Source organism: Leopardus geoffroyi, chromosome B4 (genome assembly GCF_018350155.1).
Source record: "Leopardus geoffroyi isolate Oge1 chromosome B4, O.geoffroyi_Oge1_pat1.0, whole genome shotgun sequence".
Taxonomy (NCBI): domain Eukaryota; kingdom Metazoa; phylum Chordata; class Mammalia; order Carnivora; family Felidae; genus Leopardus; species Leopardus geoffroyi.
Genome location: NC_059341.1, coordinates 81335625 through 81353769, shown reverse-complemented (window position 1 = coordinate 81353769; position 18145 = coordinate 81335625). Strand labels below are relative to the sequence as shown.

Genomic DNA, 18145 nt, shown 5'->3' with positions numbered 1-18145 from the left:
AGGCCAATTTAGAAAAATCAACTGTATTTCTACATATACAAGGAGGGAACAATTAGAAAATAAAATCTAAAAATAGCATTTACAATAGCATCAAAAAGTTAAAATTGCAGGAATAAGCCTAAAAAAATTTTCTACACAGCAGTTACAAAACACTATTAATATTATATTGCTAATTCAAAATTAGTAATAAATGAAGGGATAGATCATGTTCATGAATGGAGAGACTCAATATTGTAAGCTGTCTATTACCTCCAAATTGATCTATGGATTCAATGTTATCCCAATAAATATACCAGCCAGTTTTGGTCCCGGATGAAAAAAAAGATCCCTAATTCTTAAAAACACAGGATGATCAAACAGCCCCATAATTGCTCATTTACATTATTTTACATTATACAATAATAGTCTGAAAATAACAATATTAATACTACCACCTCCAATACTCAGAATGTATTTTTAAATTGCCTGTGCTCTCCTCTGATTCTCATACCCAATATCTCAATCTACTGAATACATAACCAGCTCGTGCTGTACTCGCCTTTTAAACTCTCATTTAGTTTTAGTTCTACATGTAACTGTTTTTTTAATGCTTGCCACCATTCCTTCTGGTGAGATTTCTCTAGTCATTCTGATTGTCCAAAGCTCACACTCTTAACAGATTCCTCAGGACATGCACATTGGTAACAGTGATATAAAATCTTTGACTCACATTTTCTTTCCTTGAAATCTTAAATATGTTACTTCCATTTTTTTCTTTTTTTAAGATTATTTTATTTTATTTTATTTTTATTTTAGTAATCTCTACACCCCTCTATGTGAGTGGGGCTCAAACTCGCGACCCCAAGATCAAGAGTTGCAGATTCCATCAGCTGAGCCAGCCATGCGCCCCCATTTTTTCTTGCACAAAGCATTGCCATCAAAAACCCTGATGATAATCTAATATTGTTGCCTACAGACCCAAAGGCTTTTTGTCTTACTTTGAAGTCCAGCAACTTGACTATTCTCTGTCCTGGTGTTCGTTATTCTGGGCTGATATTCTCAAGCAGAAGGTATGCTCTTTCCATTTGTATCTTCAACTCTGTCTGATTTCAGGGAAGTTCTTGAAGTATGGATTTTAGTTTGTTCTAGTCCTTCTCCGTGGTTTTCTTCTTTAGGGACTTCAATTATGTGCTTGTGGATTTCTTTTGCCTTTCTTCAACATCTGTCACTTCCTCTTGAATTTTATCTCTTCCACTTCTTTTTTTTTTTTCTTTTTAAATTGTTCCCACTTTTCACTTCTACCTACCTGGCATTATCTGTTTTGTTAATTCATTTTTATATTCCTTCTCATGAAGTTCATTCTGAAGTGATTTTTTTTTCTTCTATTCCTCTTTCTTTCCTGAGTTTGGCCACCTTGTTTCTGAGTTCATAATTCTGATTTATGTTGTTCTTTTATATCTCACGACATTTTCTCAATGCCTTTTACCTCATTTTGAAATAAAAGATTACCAGATTTGAACTGCCTTGTAGATATGTTTTCTTGGATTTCCTTGTCTGTAGAGATGGTATCCTGCTTTTTCTTTTTTATAAATACTTTTCTGTTGCTCATTTTTTAAAGTTCATTTATTTTGAGAGAGAGAGAATGAGCACGCACACGAGTCGGTGAGGAACAGAGGGACAGAGAGAGAGAGAGAGAGAGAGAGAGAGAATCCCAAGCAGGCTCCACGCTCAGTGCAGAGCCTGATCCAGGACTTGATCCCACGACTGTGAGACCATGACCTGAGTCAAAATCAAGAGTTGGGCGTTCAACCGACTGAGCCACCCAGGCACCCCTCCTGTTGCTCAATTTTAAATGAAATTCATATCCCTGGCCTTTTAGAAGGAACATGGTTCAGAGTGGCTTTGCTAACTTTGCAGAGCCCCCTTTTCTGTTGTTCTCAATATGGCAGCTTAACTGTGAGATTTCCCAGCTCTGCTCCCCTACCCTGCCTTTACATTTTCTTCCCTACTTTTTGTCTCTTGTCCCTGTCTTACTCAATTTTTATTCTCCTCTCAGAAGTTCCTCCTCCCTGGAAGGGACGCATTGTGGTTTTGTATCAACTGTTTCCTAGGAGCTTTGGCCAACACCCTGCTGACTTAACACAGGCCGCTGACACCCACCTGCTAGTGGAGTGAGGAAAACCCTTCTCATTTCAGCTACTGTTTTCAGATCGGTCTGCAATACCTTCCAGGGAATATCTTTTGGGTATTTAGGAGTTTTTCTGCTCTTGAGTTTGCAGGGTTTCCCGTTGTTTGTCTCTGCCTTCTCCCTTCTAAACGGGACTAACACACTCTTGTGTCAGTGAGTGACTTCCTCTCATCCCCTTGTATTTGGGGTTTGTGGTATTTGTCAGCAAGTTTTGTTGTAAATATTGTACATGAGTTTTGTGTTTTGCCATCCAGTTACTCTGTCTTTTAAGTGGAGACTCAGAAAAAAATTAAATCTATGCCACAGCTGCCCCATTTTCTTAGAATTCCCACCCCCCCCCAAAAAAAAAGCACTAGCTTTTCAAAAGCCTTAATGCCGTGGTAAGGAGTTTAGAATTCATCTTGCAGGTAAAGGGCTGACAAAGATTTTTGAAAGTAACAGCTGACATGACAGTATGCTTTTTCAAAAGCTCATTCTGGCAAAACCATAGACAGAAAGCTTGGAGGCAAGGATACCAACTAGAAGGTTATTGTCATAGTACAAACAAGAGTTGTAGCATTCTGGACGTAGGCAGTGACAATGACAACAGATAGGAGGGCACAAAAGTTAGAGAATCCATGTGTCAGTGCCCCTAACAACTGGCATGCATGTTTCCTGGACGCATTCCTTACTTTTTATTTTATTCCTTACCCTTTTATTTCCAACAGCCTGGCTTATTCCTCCAAGGGAGCAGTCTGAAGAGCTCAGACCATAACCCCACTCTCCTTCATATCAGGCCTCACCCCAACACTGAGCCCCAGAACTACCTGGGGAGGAGAGTGATATGCTGGCCCAGGTCCCCTTGTCTTCCAGAACCTCAGAGGACGTAGGAGGGCATTCCCACCTTCCTTCAGGTGCATGGTCCCAGTCTCAGGCTTGCCAACCCTCTGAATGTTAGTCTTCTTCTCAGGAATATCCTTGGAGTTGGAAGGAGCTCCCTGGGATTTGGTCAAATAAAGAACAGAACCTGCACACAATCAGAGCAGCAATTCAAGACTGCTGCTCAGGACTCAACACCCAGCTTCCATGGTCTCTGGCCACTTGGAAACAGCAAGCCTTAAAGGGAGACCTCGGTCCACGGACAAAGGAAGAGAAGCACAGGTGACCAGCTGGGGTCAGGGCATCTCCCCTTTGCCCACAGAAGGTAGGAAACGAGAAGAGATTTCTGTGTCTCTCTATTATTCATTGATTTGACAAACACACAGCAAGTACCTTCCATGCAAGTGCACTGTGGGATTACAAAAACAAAACAGGCAGGGGCTGGACCGGGCGGATGAGGGAGAGTCTGATGTAGGGAGGGGTGGCCTCAGATGACTTCTGGAGGGAAAGGAGGGCCAGAGGGACCATCAGCCTGCTCCCACAGCACCCTCTGCTGTCCCAGATTTGCTGTGGCTGTCAGGGCAGCTTCTGATCTTGCTGGGACTGACTCCTTCAACACACTCAATCCTCATTCACCCAGAGGGCAGCCTCCACATCGTCAGAATGGGCTGCGGGAACAGGAAGAAGCAGAAAACACATAAAGTTGATAGAAAACCATTCTTAACCCAGTGTTTCTCTTAGGCAAAAGTGTCCAGGGGCTGGGGGAAGAGGGGCAGGGGCAAGGGTTATGAACACTGTCCAGAGCATGGACTCAGAATCCTCCCTGGAAAGGGAACTTTCCACCTAGGCAGCACTCCAGCCCCATTGCAGGCCATCTAGCATTGGCCAGAGAGCACTGGGAGACCTGAAGAGGGACCAGCCCACACAATGGGATGTCTGAAACTGGCAGGGGCCTGGGAGGGATCTAATGATGCCTTCTTGTTTTATACAGGAGGAGGCAGAAGCCAAGGGAGGGGTGGTAGCTTTCCGGGGAGACCCAGGGTGCCACTGGCAAAGTTGTGAGAAGAATCCAGGTTCTCCCAGACACTCAGCAGAAGGGATCCCATGGAATGACCTTTACAGACCAAAAGTGAGCTATACATGGTGCAGGATGCTGCTTATGGACGTGATACAATGGAGGGAGGGGGGCAGAAACTCATCACCCGTCAACGTCAGCTATGGCAGAAGTGAAAACCATTCTAAGACAAAGGGACAGGATGTGGGACCAAGTGACTCTGCTTAATAGATACGGACACAAGGTTGAGACCCCAGGGAAGCCCCACATAGACCCAGAATATGCCCACAGTTCGGACAGAAACCATCCTACCTTGTGGGTCCCTTGCTACCACTCCTGATTCTTATCCACATGCTCTCCTAGAACAGGGCTAGTTTTCTTGACATTCCCCACACTCTTGACCCTCTTTGAAAATTCAGCCTTTAAATTATCCCTGGATATGAAAACTGCCCCTTTTCCTTAACTTTAAATTCCAACATGCTAAGAGTTTTATGCTAGAAGAGAGAAGGGAGGTAGCCAGGCCAGAATCCGTTCTCATGAATCGTTCCAGAGAGTGTCACTGCCATCTCACCACATTCTGGCCCATGAAATCCTCCCTACCTCATGCATGAAAAAAATACCCTCTGTTTAATTCATTTAGCCCAGCAGAAGTAGTCTGGAATGTTCAGCATGATTTTATTTAAACGAAAATAAATGGGGAATTAAGGAACAAAAAAACCCAGGATTCCAACAGCCCAGCGAATAGAATCCTGACTCCACCAGGGAATGCTCACTGTCCGGGCCCACAGGCTCTGCGGTCTCCTCCTTCCTCCCCAGACTGCTGCAGGATCCAGAAACAACTGGCCGAAACTGCAGGCGCCCCGCCTGAGCTCTCAGCTTCCCTTGTCTCTGGCCTGTGTTCATTCGCATGAACTCTCTCCCACTCCATCATCCAGAAACATCCATGATACAGCCAAGCGCTGCCTCACTTAAACTCATGATGTGGGGTCAGCCAGCCAGTTCTGCTTTCTGTGTGGCAATCAACCAGGAAGCTGGTGGCGGGAAGAGGCAGGATGAAGGACAGGCAGAGAGCTGACACTCAGACTCGGTGTGTTACAACCAGCAGGGCCCTAAGGGTCAACCATTGCCCAACATTCAGGTGGGACTCTACTCCTTCTCCCGAGGGCCTCCTCATACATGCAAACCAAATTACATCATTCTTATTATAGAATAATTTAGAACAAAAATAAGCGGCTATAAACCTCATGCCTCCAACATAATGGCATAATTTATCCAGACTGTACATTTTTTTGTTGCCTAAGAGAATATTTTAGTGAGCCCGGTAATGCCAAAAGAAAGGAAGGCAAAAGAAAACTAGAAAACTCAGAGGCCAATTTGAACATTTAAAACAAAGTATTTGGGGGGCACCTGGGGTGGCTCAATCAGTTAAGCATCCACCTTCAGCTCAGGTCATGATCTCATGGTTCGTAAGTTCGAGCCCCACATCAGACTCCGTGCTGAGGGTGTGGAGCCTGCTTAGGGTTCTCTCTCTCTCTCCCTCTCTCTCTGTTTGCCCCTCCCCAACTTGTGCTCTCTCTATCTCAAAATAAATTTTTAAAAAACTAAAATAAATAAATAAATAAATAAAAGTATTTTTATTTGTGGTGATTACAAGGAATTCCTTTGGAAGAACAGGGCTCTCTGAATAAAACTCACAAAAGGTAAAGGAAAACAGCAAAGTAACAGTTGATCTGTTCCTCATTTCATTGGTAGAAAAACAACAGTTCACATGATTATCATATCTGCAAGGGTCAGTCTGTCATCTGCAGCCACTGGTATTATAAAGTCAGAGTTAAGTTTCTTTCCACGAGGGAGTTAACTCGCAGGATAAAGGCTCAGAAAAGAGGAAGAGTGCTTGATAAAATTGTGGTTTATTGTGATGTATCATAGGATACAAATTTTTCTCTCCAGCTGAGGTTTGTGTTGCACACAGCTGGCAAAAATGGGGGCATGCCTGGGGTCTGCCTTCTCAGTGGAGAAAGGTGGAGTTCTCTTGGTGGTAGGAGACAAAGAGAACTCAACTATTTAAACTAATGGGTAACCAGCACAGCACACATGGCTGAGTGAGGAGATGAAAAATAAAGTCAGGTAAATGAATAAAGGTGCCAGGGGAACGATGATGGCCTGGAGAGAGTGAAGGTCTAAGGAGCGAGAGACAGTGTGAAGTTCCCTGTGGCAGTCAGAGCCAATGAAATCTGGGACATGGATGATGAATATTCACCATTAAAGTGCTTTTGTGCTGGAATTTAACCCCAAGTTTTCAGCAAAGACAAAAAACTTACGTTGGTGTTGCTCAGAGAAATTCAGAGAAGGGGGCTTTGTCCCATATTTGGGGATATTCAGGGAACAGAGAACAGTTCCAGGAATCAAGACACAAATGATATTGACAGTTGAGCAGGAAGAAAGTCATAGGGAAAAGGCTTAAAAGAGCAGAAGCTCTTGGGAATCCACACAGATATTAACAAGGAAATTGGATTTCTCCCAGTGGGAAGGGGGATCAAGTCTGTGTATTATGTCTTAAAAACAAGTATTAGAGAAAGCAGGTAACACTAAAGCTGTCCCTAACCCTCCTTGCCCACCCCTACATTGAGAAAGCTGGACCTCAAATGCATGAAATGAGGAATGCATGATACAGAAGAAATCACACAATTAGAATATAAGGCAAGGGAAAGAATTTCTCTCACCCTATCCTCTAGACCATCAGCCCTGCCCATTTGCCTCCCTTCTCTCTGCCATTCTGATGCTATGGGTAGAATGACTTCTTGAGACCCCCATCATCTAAGTGTCTAAGTCTCTGAGGAGGTTAAAGGTTCCCACTTGCCCGGTGGGTGGGCCTCTTCTTAGTCATTAACTCAGAACAGGAAGTGGGGAAGAGGTTGGAATTCTCCCCAGGAGAGAGCCAGAGGACCAGACAGAGCCAACACTTGTGGCCAACTGAGGGCATCTCAGGACTGTGGTCTCTGGAGTTCTTAGAATCTCAGCAGAGAACAAGACTAGTTGCCTCCTGCAAACCTCACTGGCAGCTTCTTTCCTCAACCTCCAGCCCCACAATGCCTCAGGCTCACACATGAATTAACAAGAACATAAAAATCCTATTTGTCCAAGTCACCTCCATGAGGAAATTGGCTCTCCACACAGCTGGCTCCACCCTCAGCACCTCTGGGGATTAGGAAGTGGGTCGCAAGCACTGTAAGTTGAGAAGGACATAGACCTATTTCAGGTCCTGTATACTTTAGAACTGCCTCCAGTTATCCAAAGACACAGACCAACAGGAGACACAATGACCTCTTCTCCCTGTTTCAAACTCCATTGTCTCACCTCAGCTTTCTACCAAATGCCCCTCCTCACCTCTGTTATTCCCCCTGATATAACGGGTCTCACCTCACTTCCACTCATTCATATTCCCCAATTCTGCATCCAAGCCCTACACTAACAAGTCCCCAGCCCTGAAGGCCCATATTCCCACTCCTCTCCTCGGGGTCTCTGTGTCCACGAAGTCTCCCCAAATTAGTCCCTCCCCCACAACTTCCCGTGGTCTGATAGTCCTCAACTCTCCATCCCCCCACAAGAAAGGGATTGAGAATGTACTAAGTGTTCCAAAGACCTGGCAAAGGCCAGTTCCTAACTGGATGGTAATAAAGAGAGGAGAATATATTTGTCTCAAATAAACCAGGACTTCTCCACATTCTTCAAACTTATCGCTTTGGAAAGCCATACTCATCCCAATGGACTTCCATTGCTCCAAAATTTTCTCCCCTTTTGAAAGGACTTTCAGAGGCAGTCTGAACCTGGTGATGAAAGGGAACCTGGTGATGAAGCAACCAAACCGAGTTTCAACCCAAACCTCTCTCCACCTTCTTCCTCACCATTGGTTCCAAATGGTAGTTGATCATTGCTAAATATTAGCTCACTTTCAGAAGCACATGATAGGTCCCTTTGGGAGTCCCAAAGCCTGGGACATTGGCTCTGAGAACATTTTGTAGGCAAGCATATGTAACATTCAGCCAGTTTACCTCCTGGTCATACTCGATGCACTTGACCAAGATGACTGGTCAGCTTCTACCAGCTCAGGGAAAAAACTTGTTACTGCAGTGGCCTCAGGTGCTTGCCAGAAAAACCAGTGAAGTCACTCAGAGTGGTCAGTTGACCAGGTAAAGCACCTTCTGTTCATGTCTTAGATGCAGGGAACATCATCCCCATCCTCCTCACCCTCTATATTCCAGGTTCCCTAGCCTACTGTTGAGGATAGGGCCCCGTACCCAGCTAGAGAAGAATGAGAAAGAACACACAGGACAGGAGGAGGGTCAGATCAGCACCCCAGCGATCACCAGGATGTTTAACCAGGCATTCAGGAACAATCACCTGCTGAAATAACCCAGAGGACAGGGGTGTACTTTTCTTTAACCACATCCAAGGAAGGAGGAATTAAAGTCTTCAGGGCATCATCCCTGTCCCTGCTCCCTCCCCACACCTCCTCCCTCTCCATTTTGGGTAACAGCCCCAGCTTGGTCACAGATCATTGCAGAGCTGTTTTAAATTCATAAAAACATCTTGTTTTAAATTAATGAGAAAAAAAAAAAGCTCTTTACCATTCAGACCTCTGACCCCTCACCACCATTCCTGGGAGTACTTGCCCCTTTAATTCCTGAGGCCCAGAAACTTGGGGAGTCAAGGAGGCAGGGGTGTGGTGCAGAGGCTGCCATAGGCAGCGCTGATTCCAGCACCCCGAGGGCTGATTTCTTCCTGGAAAAGACTTGTGCAAATAGCCAACAACGGTTCCTGTTGGCTGTGTAGTGAACTGTCAAGATGACTTTTGAAATGAGAAGAAAGTATCCTCCTCTGCCTACACATACCTTCCACTCAAATACACACTACACACCCACACACAGGTACACACACACATACACACACACCACACACAAACACGCCAGACAGCATACCACACGCACACCACAGGCACTCACATACACCACCCGTAGAACCACACATACTCAACCACAAACACAAATAACACACACCACACATAAACACGCATACATATACATCACATACACATACACCATTCACCAGACACGACATACCACACACATACCATTTACACACACATACACCACACGTATACCCACACCACACACCACACGCATACAACTACATACACCCACACCACATACCCTCACACACACCCCTGTGCTCTGCTACAACTGGAATCTCACCCCACGCGAGGCCCTCCCATCTCGGACTCTCTCCTGCCCTAGGTTTCAGATCTCCAGGAATGTAGCACCTCCTATCCCTCACTCTCTTGTCCATAATACCTCTGGGTATTTCCTCTAACATTTCTACTCTTCCCTCAGCAGATTTAGACCTTCATTTATTTCCTCCTTAGACCTTCATTTTTTTTTTTCCTCTTCCTGGCACTCCTCACTATAGGACATATTAACATCACATTCGTTAGTCTAATTTTATTACCAGGCCTGGACTGTGAGCTCCACAAGGGTAGAAACCCTGTCACACTGACCTCTCTGATGCCAGTGTCCGGTATCTGCAGAAGAACTGGAGCCCCTGCCTACCTTCCTCTGAGGTCTCCCCACTCCTCCCCGCCGTGCCTCCCACTTTGATATGAGACTTGACTCCCTGACTCCCAACTTTATTCCCACCCTGGACTACAGGAACTACCTGACCTTTCCTTCTGAAGGCTCTTCTGGAAGCCATCAGTTAAACACAGTAGCACCATTCTCTGTCAAGCCGAATGTTCCCCATATCATAGCCTGTCCCCAGGGCCCTTCCTCGGGGGGGGGGTCCCACCACAGACCACTTAGGAATTCCAAACCCAGTGCCGGCCCTCTTTACCATGGAACCCCATAGAGACCCTCCACACTTCTGAGAACATGCAAGCTTTCTTTCCAGACTCAAGGAAGCTTCTATGGCCTGAATCACCAGATTTCCACACTACAGGCACAAGCCCACTTTGCAAGACAGAGGGAGCTATCAGCCTAGGTTCCCTTAATAAACCCTACAGATACCACAGCAAAGCATACCTCAAGGGACTGGGTATATAAGTGAAATTCCCAGTTTCCAAAAGATTAATCTAAACATAGTCCACTAGCTCCACATGCCTTCAGCCCAAATTCTGAAAGCATGTGGCTTCACACATTTAGTCTCACTTCATCAAAAAAAAAAAAAAAAAAAAAAAAATACTGCCTTCTTACTGCGTTAAGTCATCTTGATTCGGGCTGTGAATACAAAGACAAGTTAAACATGGTCCCGGCACCACACAGCTTGAAGTCTGGTGTGGGAGACCTAGCTCTATGCAGATAACCTGGGGACGGGCTGATTGATGCAAAGAGAGAAGGAAGCACAAGGAACCAATAAGAGCACACAGCCCAAAGCTCTGACCTAACTGGGTAGGGAGAGGAAGGAGGACAAGAATGCCAAGGAAACTTCCGGGAAGAGGGTACTCCTGGTCTGAATCTTGGAGGATGAATAGAAAGAAGCCATGCCATCTAGATGTAGGAGGGCATTAAAGAGAGTAGGCAGAGGAAAACACATAAAGAGGCAGAAGCTAGAAAAAACAAAATTTATGCAAGAGATTGAAAGAAATGTGACATGACTGAAGCAGAGTCCAGATGAGGGAGTGAGGAGGGGTCGGCACTGAAGAGAGAGACAGGAGACCCTCATGAAAGGACACACAAACTCACCCAGGCTCACCTATTAGAAATCACTAGACAGCCAGTAGACCGGAAGCTGAGACTATCAGAGGGAAAGCCAGTGATGGGACTGTGTCTTTAGTGGAGATGAGAAATGGTGGAGCCCTGGAAATGACAAAAAGGCAGCATGTAAAGAGGGAGACGTGATGGGTGTCAATGACCTTGTGACATAGGTGGTCTGGAGAAGGAAAAATGTGAAGTTCCTCTCAGATGTCTATTTAGATTGCTGGGTGAATGTCGTGCTGTCTGAACAGAACACAGTGGGAGAGGATGAGCAGGGGATGGGGGAAGCTGGACGAGACCAGTTTGCAGCTTGTAGGGTTTGATAGGTTTCCGGTAGGTCCTGTAACTGCTCATTTGTTGGTGGGTATTAACATCCGGGTGATGGATCAGAGCTGGAATGTGGATGTGGAAGTAATAATTGTGACTCTAGGGAAAGGGGGAAAGGGCTAAGAATAGAATACTTGAGGGCAGTGAAGGGGCAAGGAAAGGTGAGTCAGGGAGTGAAGGGTCGCCGAAAAAGAGAGGAAAGGAGAGGGGGAGAGAGAGAGAGAGAGAGAGAGAGCATCCCAGCATATCACAAGGTAAAGGGTCAGCTGTGTCGCAAGCCCACAGGCTGGAAAGTGGAGATCGTATCTGAGCACGTTGATAAGGATTGTTTCTGTCCCGGGGATGGTAGTGAGAACATTATGGGGCGATGGGAACATAAAGTAAAACAAGAATGTTGAGGTAGTTTTTTCAAAAGCTTGCTTGTGAAAGGGTTGGAAAGAAGTCAGAAAGGGATAACACAAACACTTTGTTTATTTTTTCATATTAAAACTTTTTTAACGTTTATTTATTTTTGGAGACACAGAGAGACAGAGCGCGAGCAGGGGAGGGCTGTGAGAGAGGAAGACACAGAATCCAAAGAAGTTCTAGGCTCTGAGCTGTCAGCACAGAGCCTGACACGGGGCCGAAACTCACAAACCGTGAGATCACAACCTGAGCCAAAGTCAGACGCTTAACTGACTGAGCCACTCAGGCTCCCCTATTTGTTTCTTTTTAAGATGTCTGTCTATATATTGAAAAGAGAAAGCCAAGAGAGGATCACAGTGAACTAAGCAGGAGAGAACGGGGTGCTGTACAAAATGCGTTCCTGAGGTGAGGTGGGCACATCCAGAGCTCAGGGAGAAGCCTCTCTCCTTCTACACATCTGAACTTTTCCCGCTGAACTTCACAAGTGTCCTGGATGGTTCTGCACACTGCTGAGACAGAGTCGGAGACTATGTGGCATGCCAAAGTCAGTCAGTTACTAAATAGAGAACCCCACCTCTAACCCTGTGGACTAGGAGGGGCATGCCTTCTCCTCCAGGGCGTGATGACTCCTACTACCACTTATGCCAATTGTCATTGTATGCCAAGTGAGGCCCTTGCCCACTGTGTGTCCCTCAAGACAACACCACAACCCACTCACCTTTGCCTGTCTGGACCCAGCAGTGCCCAGCAGCACTGGTCTGATCGAAACCCTAGTTTTCATGTTATCCTCAGCTCCCCAGCTTGGGCCTGAGAACAGATGGAGGAGGGAGATGGCCAATCTTGACATAGATATTCCTCAATAATGGATAATTATGATTAATTATACCACAGGATAATGACTATGATTTCCAATCATTGAATGAAAAACAACTGAAGTGGGGCAAGTGATTGCCTCTCCCGAGGCCACACAGCTAATAAATTACAAAGTCAAGTCACAAACCCATATCTCCAGGGCTGGCTCTGTCATCCCAACCAAACACAAGTCCACAGGAAGGGATTGCGAGGTGAAGAGGGCACTTTTGGATTCTCCACTAATCTGGATCATCCATACTACTGGCCATCCTCCCCAGCTGAAGGACAAGCCCAGAAGAGACTACGTCCTCCTACTAATTTACCCAGAGACCTTTCTGGAGTTGAGAATGATTGGCTGGAACTGAAGTCACTTTGGTGACATCTACAGAGACTGAGAAATTCTGGAGAGCCTCAGAGAAGATCCCAGCATCTCCAGGCCTTAGTGAGGAGGGGCCTCAATATGTCCTGAAGGCAGCCTCCTGGGATGGACTTGGCCCAACCCCTGGGAAGCCCCAGCCACTCCATCATCTCCTGAGGAGGCTGAGTCTGATCTCCTGGGTCACATGGCCACTTCCCTGTGATGGAGACATTTCTGGGCACAGCCCTCCTGCCAAAGTCCCCTCCTCAGAAAGCTCTCACGGTCTCTCTTAGGACCCAGATATCACCAGAGATGGCAGCCCAGGTGATAGGTAGGATGGTGAGGGGAGAAGCAGGCAGAAGATGTTTGGATGCCAGTCAGGCTTGTGCTGGCCCCAAGGCTGATGTCCAGGACTGACCTACAGTGAAGGCGGCCACTGGCCAGCCCTTGTTGACTTAACTGGTGGCTCTGAGGTGGGAGAAGAGAGGAAAAAGAGAGCACACCACTGGAAGACTGGTTCCCATTGGTTCCCTATCATCATTAAAAGAGGCCCAGAGAGACAGTACGCACACACTAGCTCCCAGGACCTCCGAGAATTCTGTGGTATACCTACTCTGGCACATGGAAGCATGAGGTTTACAGCTCTCCTCTTCCTGGCAGCTCTGGCTGGGGTCCTGGTCTATGCCCATGAGCATGGCCCTTCCCCTGCACCCATCCTTATAGCCCCCCTAAGGTGGGCCCTGCCTCCCCTCCTCCCTTCCCCTCCTCAGCAAGGCAGTTCTCCCAAGTGTGTCTCTCCATCTCTCCTGCCTGCCACCGGGTTCACCACACAAGGGCCTGTGCCCACTAATGAAAGGAAGCGAGGCACCCTCCGGCACCTGCCTGGCTCTACAGCCCGGCCTCTGGTTTGCCCGTTCTTCTCTAGCTACTATGGAATTCTTTTCCTCCACCAATGAGCTTACCTTTGCCACCTGCCCAGGCTCTCATATATCTGCTTGCCCAACCCCCACCCCATTCTTTTACCCACCCACTGTCAACGCCTCCTATCCAATCTTCAAATGCTTGCCCCTTTACCTCTTCATGACTATGGATGGATTTCCTCAGAGCAGCCTCACTGAAGTCCCAGAACAGTTTAATTCCCTATTACCCATGTTATTACCTCCTGTATGCCTCCTTCCTACCACCATCATGAATGTAATTAAATCATTTTTCATGTAATTATGTTAATTCATCCAAATCCCCAACGGACTGTCAGCTTTCCCAAGCAAAGACTATCTATCTTCCTCAAAGCTATATCCTCAACTTCTAACACAATATCTAGTACCTAATACACGCCTCATTTATGTTGTTGAAAGAATGATGGAATGGAGGGCTGATAATAATCAGAACCCATCCTGCCCCATCACTACAACCAGGTCATGCCCCTTCCATTTTAATTAAGAAACTCAGACATCCAACAAGGTATAGAAGAAAGTCAGAAAATGATTCCATTCTAACAGAGATGTTATAAGTTAGCCTAGGTCTTTGGGGAAGATAACAGAAAGACAGGTTTGGTTGAGATATTAAAAAGCATTTCTGGTAGACCCTGTGTGGCAGACATTTCTTTCCCATCTGTCCACACCCATGCTCCTGTGATTAGAGGTCTTGGAACTTCAGGGAGCCCCAGTTGGATCTGGCTTACCCACCTGACATGGCCACTCCTCCCTCCTTTGCCAGTGACACAAAGGCTGCCTCTGCCCCAGGATCGGTGAACTTATGAGTCCTTCCTCTTCTACCTGCCCCAGCCCTAGGTGAGAGGGTTAATGAGGAGGGGTGTGAGTAGATGAAAGAAGAGAAGTAGAAGAGGCATTCAGGGCAAAAGGTCGGGGATACCCACCTCTAGGAGCCAGGGAGAGGAGAGACTTCCTGAAAAAGAAAATTATGTACCAGAACAAGATAGAGCCCAGGGGAGGAAAAGGTCATCCCTGCCAGGAGTGAAGGAGGGAAATGGAAAAGATAGGAAAGTTCGTCTTGACTAGCAGGAGGAAGACAACATGGTGGGGGGTTGTCAGAAGTTTTCATCATGTCCCATCCTCAGCAACACTGCCATTCAAAACCTTTCGTGTGGTTCCCCGTATCCCACCATGTAACTCCCATTTCCTGGCCTGATGCTCATAGTGCCCATGATCTGGATCCAGCCTACCTCTCAAATTTAATTTCCCCAGACTCTACCTCTTGCGTCTTCCATATCAGGCAAAGTGAATGACTTCTCTTTTCCTGGATAACTCTCCAACCCCTCACTTGTCCAGGCCTAGCATGCTTCCAATCCCAGCCGTTCTCCAAAGCCTGCCCCCCATCCCCACTAAGAGTTCCTCCAGGTCCCTGAAAGCCTATGATACAAGCTTCTTCTTTCCAGCTGAGCTCCATCCCTCCCACACCTGCACCCACACTCTAGTCTGTCACAGAGTATCTTGCTCTGTGTGGCATTTTCTGTGTGGCCCACTCGCATTCTCATGAGGGAGAAGTTAGTCCCCTGAGCAAAACCTCTCCACACTAGGAGGCTGGTTTAGGGGATGAAAACCAGTGGTGAGGGGTGGTGAGGGGTGGTGGTGAGAAGGGGGCATTCTCTTTTAAGAGCCAACTGGTCTTTTCTTCTCTCTGAATCATAATCCACTGGAGGAAAAGTCCATGAAAGAACAGGAGACAGCAGGAAAAGACCAGAGCTGAAAAGGCCTGTGAAAGAGTAAGGCCTGGAGGGGATAAACACCACCACTGGGGGTAAGGAGGAAGCTCTTGTTCCTTTTACCCTCTCCACCTCTTGCAGCAGCCCAGGAGGCATCAACAGCTGAAAAGACAAATGCAGAAGCCCTGGGGTTAACCAAAAGGACACCAAAGACATCAATGATGCTATAGATCCAGCCTTGGACAGAGGGGGGGGCGGGCAGGGGTTGGTTCCTACCTGCTCCCACACACAGAATCACTGGGGTGGTAATATTTGCTGTGTATACCCACCTACCACCTTTCCCGTGAGAGAGCAGATGGTTTCCTCAGCAAAACCACTTCACTTTAGGGGTCCCCACGGTGCCTAGGGTGGGGGTTGGGGGTTCTCTTACAATAAAACCACTCTTCTGCCCTGAATTACTATCTGTCCTAGAAAATGTCCAAAAGGAAGTAGATGCTATTAAGGAACTCACAAAGCCAGCACTGCATACAATTAAAGCTCTAAAAAGCAATGGTGAAGGTGAGTGTGTCCCAAGACGAGTGGGACCTTGTGGGCCCCAGTATCAACATCCCCATCCCTCCTCCAAAGCCATGTACCCAATCCCACCCCACACGTGAGTCCTGGAACCACCACAGTGCCTCCCCACTGAACCTTCACTCTTGCTGTGCCTTTAAAGATCTCCAATTTTTCATCCACATACAAACCACCATGGTCACCTGATACCAGATTGCCCCTGGGGTGTCAGCTCCAGCCTTCCCACTGCAGAGCCTGCCCAGGTGGAGAAAGGCAGGTCTCTTGGGCTCTGGTGAATCTACCCTTGACTCCCGTGCAAGGCCCTCCAGGAGCTAGGTGAGGTTGGAAAGCAGAAGACTGAGTTGAGGAGAATGGACATGGTGGAGCTGGGGTCTGGACCACATTCATATTCTCTTCTTTCCCACTCTTTGCTCTCCATCCTCAACTCTCTCTCCCTCTGTCTTTCCCCCTCCTTTTCTCATTTTTCTATAGCTATCCTATATGATGTCATCCACGATATTAAGGATGGGGCACCTGGGTGGCTCAGTCATTTAAGCATCCAACTTTGGTTCAGGTCATGATCTCACAGTTTGTGGGCTCGAGCCCCACATTGGGCTCTGTCCTGACAGCTCAGAGCCTGGATCCTGTTTTGGATTCTTTGTCTCCCTCTCTCTGTGCCCCTCCCCAGCTTGCACTTTGTCTGTCTCTCAAAAGTGAATAAATGTTAAAAAAAAAAATTGTTTACGGATAAACCCAACTTGCAGCCAAAACTGTAATGAGAAGCTAAGAAATGATGCCCAGAAGCACGCAGCCTTCAAGACAGTAGCATAAAACCTAAAAAAAAAATTTTTTTTAATTAAATTAAAAATAAAACCACTATTAAGCTGAAAGCATCAAACTTAGAATATGTATGTGCTTTCTTTAAAGACAGGGGTGGTGAAAAGCCTAATCAGGTGTCCCCAGGATGGAGGGGCCCCCCCATGAGGCATCATAAGCACCCTGGCTCTTCACCCTGAACAATAGCTTCCAGACCGAGCCTTCCCAGAGAGCAGAGACCCCAGAGAGTTCGTTCACTCATACCTGCCCCCTCATCCATGTCTGCAGGAGCTGAGCCTCCCAAATTGGTTTTCCTTTTATTCCTCAATTTCCCTGCCCAGTGACATTTTACTATGCATCAGAACGTTGACTGAGACTTTTTCCACAGCCCCAGAATTGGCCCTAGGCCCACACCTAGGCCCTAGGCCCACGAATAGCCTACATTCCATGGAGAACTTCTGATACTGGGAGCATTACACCACTCTGCTCCCCACCCTGAGACTTACCAAGAGTTAGAAAAGCCACCCAACCCCAATCTACCCCTGGGCTAGCATTCCATGCCTATGGAGTAGGAAAAAATGGAATCATCAGAGTCACTTGCTCTGTGGGTAATGCAGTGCTCCTACCAGAGATTTTTCTTGAATGCTCCATGGAAGAAGGAGGGAGATGCTCCTTCTCTCCTCCAAGTCAAGTAAGGGGCTGTGGGAATCACTCATAGATTGGAGGTTCTAGTCCAAAAGGAGACTGGTACTCCCCTCTCTGAATGGATGCTCACTCTAGGCTGACCCGGATAGCCCAGACTGGAGCACAGTAAGACAGCTCTGGGGAGAGCCTGTGTCCCCAGGTGGCAAGAATATGTTAGTGAAGGCTACACTACTATAAATAATAACCCAGAGTATAATGGTTCAAACACAATGGTACATCTTTCTCATGTACCAGATTTGAGGGAAGGGGGCAGGAGTCAGTCCTCTCCATGTAATCATTTAGGGATTCGGGCTGGCAATTGCTTTGGCATCAAGGTCATTCTGTCATCTTCTTCACCATTCCAACCACACAAATGTGGAAGGATCACACAAGATTGCTTGAAGGTTTGTGTGGGCTACACTAGTAAGTGATACAGGCTGTTGGCAAAAACTCAGTCTCATGGCCACACTTAACTGCAAGGATCTAGCAGGAAGATGATCAGCATGAATGTTGGTGTCCCTGTGGCAGAAGTTGTGGCAGAGTGAACCACAAAAGTGGTGCCTGATTGCCATCTGAAACTTCTGGAGGCAAGAAGTGTTTCATGGTAGACCATAGAAGAGATGTAAGAACACACTCCCACCTCAGTCTCCTGAAGCCTTTGGAG

The 18145-nt window shown here is 46.7% G+C and overlaps 1 long non-coding RNA gene across 1 annotated transcript in view; it reads right to left on the bottom strand.

Annotated features, from left to right (window-relative positions):
* Positions 1-3364: 3364 nt before the first annotated feature.
* The window catches only part of LOC123591073, a 35453-nt gene continuing 20672 nt past the window's right edge, over positions 3365-18145 (bottom strand). The window contains exon 3 of the long non-coding RNA XR_006709105.1: positions 3365-3693. This is a non-coding gene — a long non-coding RNA (uncharacterized LOC123591073). The remainder of the gene's footprint in view (positions 3694-18145) is intronic.